This window comes from Triticum dicoccoides, chromosome 1B (assembly GCF_002162155.2).
Source record: "Triticum dicoccoides isolate Atlit2015 ecotype Zavitan chromosome 1B, WEW_v2.0, whole genome shotgun sequence".
In the NCBI taxonomy this organism is placed as follows: domain Eukaryota; kingdom Viridiplantae; phylum Streptophyta; class Magnoliopsida; order Poales; family Poaceae; genus Triticum; species Triticum dicoccoides.
In genome coordinates this window covers 539,954,721-539,960,331 of record NC_041381.1, presented here as the reverse complement: position 1 = coordinate 539,960,331, position 5,611 = coordinate 539,954,721, and the positions used below count along the sequence as shown (strand labels likewise).

The window sequence follows — 5,611 nt, the reverse complement described above, 5'->3', positions numbered from 1 at the left end:
GTCCGGTAACTTTTTGTGTGAATAGCATGATAACTCACACATCAAAACCTGATAATTTGTGTACCCCGGTCCTGATAACTTACATATCTCGTCCTCATAACTTGGCGTATGGGTGGGTGTTGATGAAACATCCCCCGATAACTTTGGTGTGAATATCATGGTAACTCATACATCGGAGACCTGATAACTTATGCAGCCCGATCCTGGTAACTTTGGCGAATAGAGGTGATGAAATATACCCCGATAACTATTATGTGAATATCATGATAACTCACACATTGCTGACCTGATAACTTATGTACCTAGGTCTTGGTAAATTTGGCGACCGGGTGGAGGGAGGCACGTTGATGAAATATCCCCGGTTATTTTTTGTGCGAATGGCTTGATAACTCATACATCGCTGGCCTGATATTTTTTGGGAGAAAAAGATATTGGAAACAAATCTTGATCTCCTGGTAACTATTTTTTTGTCGAAACATACCCCAGTGTGAAGTTACCACTACCCATTGCTAAATTTACCATGCTTCTCATGGTATAGTCATTAACCTTCTCATATTATAGTTATCAGGCTTATCATAGTATAGTTATCATGTTGCTCAAGTCATAGTTATCACGCCGGTCATGCCAAAGTTACCAAGAAAAGAATTTATTATCGCTGATATGACAGAAAAAAAGAAAGGTTCAAATAACCTTGTTCATATGCAATAGACAACAATTGAATGTGGCTTAGTTGGTTATTGGGCTCAAAGTCAAATGAATAGACCTGGTTTCAAGTCCCCTTACTAGCACTTTTATTTTCTTTTTATATTGTGTTTCAAAAAACCAAAAAACCACTAGCGATTTACTATTGGCGTATACGGTTTTTGAGAGAAGAAAAAAAATCGGTGGAATCAAGCATGCGGGTCACGAGAGGAAGATGGGTTACGATCGTGCGGATCTGTCGCTAACCACCAGTCGACTGGTCGTTAGCATTTCTCTATAGTATAAGCTGGTATGTGTCTGCGGCAACTCAATTTTTTTTGTTTTATGAAAAGGGGGGAAACCTACAGGCTACAGTCTTTACATCGGTTGAATCCACCAGGCATCATGAGCTAATGAAGAATACATGCATTTCAAGCCATGAGACCGGTCGCCACCAGGACGACAAGGCCAAATCGGCAAATCCTATTGTGGCCCTGGCAGAGGTGGCGGCGGAGGAGGGCGGCGACATGACCGGGGCGGGCGACGACGAGGGGGAACCTGGCAAGACGTCGATCTTGAGCTTCATGCCGCCGGTGCCGGTGGTGGTGCAGTGGCCAGGAAAACCACAGATGAAGTAGCGGGTGCCGACGGCGGGAAGGGCGACGTAGGTGAAAAAGCCGGAGCCCAAGGTGGTGATGGGGCTGGTGGCATTGCAGGAGTCGTAGTCGGCCTTGCTGACCTCGAGCACGTTGTGCGCCCCTGGCTGGTGCCTGAAGATGAGCTCGTCGCCCGGGTGGAACTCCCTGGAGGACGCCCAGCTGCCGTAGTCGGTGGTGAGGTCCCACGCGCCGCCCGGCTCGCCGACGCGGTGGGTCACCGCCGACGCGGTGCCCAGGGCGGCGGCCGAGATCACGGCAAGGAGAGCGATGGTTTTCATGGCGGCCATGGATTGCTGTCAGAGATGGCGGCTGGAATGCAATGCAAGTTGCAAGGCGACGCAAGGAGAGAAGGTGGATGATGCTTCACGGGGGTTGGGTTGGCTCGCTGACGGCTCCCTCCCTTTATACACAGGCAAAGCAAGCGCCCAGCCTGGGTTGGGTTGGGTGGCACGCGCAAGCGTGGTAGGTTGACTGCTGGAAAGATAAATTGGAACTCGCGGTTGAACGATCATGTGCGTTTGGACTTTGAACAAGTCAATGCTTACCTTGTGGCCTGCTGAGTGCTGACCATTTCACGCCTCGCTTTCCATCAACTTTCCCGTCGACGTACGCGGTCTATGCTATGCATGTGCCTGGCCCACTACAAAATGTATGGCATGCAAGTATGTACGCACGTGCTCCTATCGTCGAGCTAGATTTTTCCTATTGACAGAGGATGATAATGTTACTCCATCCGTTCGCAAATACTCCCTCCGTTCCAAAATAGATGACTCAACTTTATACTAACTTTAGTACAAAGTTGGGTCATCTATTTTGGAACGGAGGGAGTATAAGTCTTTTTTAGAGATTCCAACAAGTGACTACATACGAAGCAAAATGAGTGAATCTACACTCTAAACTATGTCTACGTACATCCGTATGTTGTAGACCATTTGAAATGTCTAAAGAGACTTATATTTAGGAACGGAGTGAGTAGTATAAAAAAGATATCAATTACATCCGACCAACAACATTTAATCAAGAGTGCGCTCGATCAAATTATTCAAAAATAACAATCATGTGATCTGCGACAAGCAACAGCCGGTGGATGAGCTCGGGACGACTTCGACCAGCATCGATGTTGGGAGAAGAGTGTTACAGTGCGGCAAATCAGCACTGGGCAGTGGGGGCAAATAGAGGGAGTGCGGCGGGATGTCATGTGCAACGGCGCCGTTGGTGGGGGCAACCGATTTGAAGACCCCTGAAGGAAAAAGTAAACAATTTGAAGACGTTTAGGAACGAGGGATAATCCTCTATGATGAGTAAAAGCAACAAAAAGAATTGCTCAGATACCCGTGAGTATGCTTATTTGGACCGTGTTGTATATGTTCTGGCTAAACCTATTGAGGAAAAGGCAAAATTATAGGTTCCTAATCTTGCTTGACCGGTGTTTTCTCTAGGAGGTGCGATTTCTCTTCTAGTTAGTAGTCTCGGGTGTTTTATAGCAGGGTGTGGCTACTTCTATTCCTTTTTCCTTGATATGCTTTGTAAGAGTATCTCTAGCAGACCCCCTAAACTTAATCCTTCACACCTTCTCCCTATCACAAGGAGTCAATTTTTCGAGGGATTAACTTGTCTTCAGCTAGGAGATCCCTTAAACTTAAAAAATTTGTACATAAACTCATTTCAAGCACTAATTTAAAGTACTTAATTGCACAATTGAACAACGCTTACACATTAGTACCATATAGGTAACATAATTAAACAGTTCATGCCTACTACATTTGCATTATACATAGCATAGTTTTGAGCTAGTCCAAACATTGATATTAAACATATGCAACAACATTAGTTGTCGGTGAAATTCTGGCAAACCCCTTGATAGAGCGCGGCGACTAGCAGGAACAAACATAAAGGTAGTAGGAGATCGGTTTACATAGGTTTAGGCCCTCAAGGTGGAGGTAAAATCCTACTTCTGCTCTTGTTATATTGCAATAATGTGGTGTACATGGCACCGATGAATCGAGAGATAGATTGTAGGATGTCTATTGACTCCCCCTCCCCTGGCTTATAAAGGGTGCTAGTGGTCTAGAGTTTACATGAGTCCTAACCGACTAGGTGGTGCGTATGGTCCTCCTCCGACCCAGTCTCTTCATCTTGATCGCCAAGTCTTCTGGATCCTTCCTTCTTGAGAGCTCATGGGACACATTGATAATCTGCTATGTAATGCCAAAGAGGGCCTCTTGCCGGTGATGACTTGCAAGTGCACATGGATGTTGCAATTCATGACAAGTAAGTTTTGCCAAACTCACAGGGAGCGACGCGCAGTTAACTACTAATCTGGCAACTACGTTGTCACAGATCAACAATGTTCACACCTAGACTGTAGTCTGGAAATAACCTATTCTATTGGTCATGAAGGAAACTGTAATGAAAAGGGGTTTAACAGAACTAAAAAAGAATTAAATAGATGAAGCAGTGCTTGAGTGATAAATCATTCTCGGGGGGTTCGAATTCATCACTACTAGTACTTAGGGTACACGGTCCTACAAGTAGACAACCAAGTGTGGGACGTAATGCATGTTATATGTTTTTATAAGTGAGTGGAGGCAAGTACAGATACGTGCATACATGCAGCAACCACACATCACATACACCACAATAGTGTGTCTCCACATTCTGGTTTCTGTTGGGGAACGCAGTAATTTCAAAAAAAATCCTATGCACACGCAAGATCATGGTGATGCATAGCAACGAGAGGAGAGAGTGTGTCCACGTACCCTCGTAGACCGAAAGCGGAAGTGTTAGCACAACGCGGTTGATGTAGTCATACGTCTTCACGGCCCGACCGATCAAGCACCGAAACTACGGCACCTCCGAGTTCTTGCACACGTTTAACTCGATGACGTCCCTCGTACTCCTATCCAGCAGAGTGTCGAGGGAGAGTTCCGTCAGCACGACGGCGTGGTGACGATGATGATGTTCTATCGTCGCAGGGCTTCGCCTAAGCACCGCTACGATATTATCAAGGAGGAATATGGTGGAGGGGGGCACCGCACATGGCTAAGAGATCAATGATCAATTGTTCTGTCTATGGGGTGCCCCCTCCCCCGTATATAAAGGAGTGAAGGAGGGGGCCGGCCAAGGGGGGTGGCGCGCCCTAGGGGAGGAGTCCAACTCCCACCGGGAGTAGGACTCCCCCCTTTCCTATTTAGGAGAGGGAGAGGGAAGGAAGAGGAAGGAGAGAGGAAGGAAAGGGGGGGGGGGCGCCCCCCTCCAAATTCGGATTGGGCTTGGGGGGGGGGGCTCCCTTGCTCCTTTCCCCTCCTTTCCACTAAGGCCCAGTAAGGCCCATATACCACCCGAGGGGTTCCGATAACCTCCCGGAGCTCCGGTATTGTCCCAATCTCACCCAGAACCTTTCCGGTGTCCAAATATAGTCGTCCAATATATCGATCTTCATGTCTCGACCATTTCGAGACTCCTCGTCATGTCCGTGATCACATCCGGGACTCCGAACAACCTTCGGTACATCAAAACACATAAACTCATAATATAACTGTCATCTTACTTTAAGCGTGCGGACCCTACGGGTTCGAGAACTATGTAGACATGACCAAGACATGTCTCCGGTTAATAACCAATAGCGGAACCTGGATGATCATATTGGCTCCTACATATTCTACGAAGATATTTATCAGTCAAACCGCATAACAACATACGTTGTTCCCTTTGTCATCGGTATGTTACTTGCCCGAGATTCGATCGTCGGTATCTCAATACCTAGTTCAATCTCGTTACCGGCAAGTCTCTTTACTCGTTACGTAATGCATCATCCTGTAACTAACTCATTAGCTACATTGCTTGCAAGGCTTATAGTGATGTGCATTACCGAGAGGGCCCAGAGATACCTCTCCGACAATCGAAGTGACAAATCCTAATCTCGAAATACGTCAACTCAACAAGTACCTTTGGAGACAACTGTAGAGCACCTTTATAATCACCCAGTTACGTTGTGACGTTTGGTAGCACACAAAGTGTTCCTCTGGTAAGCGGGAGTTACATAATCTCATTGTCATAGGAACATGTATAAGTCATGAAGAAAGCAATAACAACATACTAAACGATCAAGTGCTAAGCTAACGGAATGGGTCAAGTCAATCACATCATTCTCCTAATGATGTGATCCCGTTAATCAAATGACAACTCATGTTTATGGTTAGGAAACTTAACCATCTTTGATTCACGAGCTAGTCAAGTAGAGGCATACTAGTGACACTATGTTTGCCTAT

General features: G+C 46.2%; 1 pseudogene; it reads right to left on the bottom strand.

The window, feature by feature from the left end:
- Window positions 1-875: 875 nt before the first annotated feature.
- On the bottom strand, window positions 876-1,715 carry LOC119308004 (annotated as a pseudogene).
- Window positions 1,716-5,611: the final 3,896 nt, after the last annotated feature.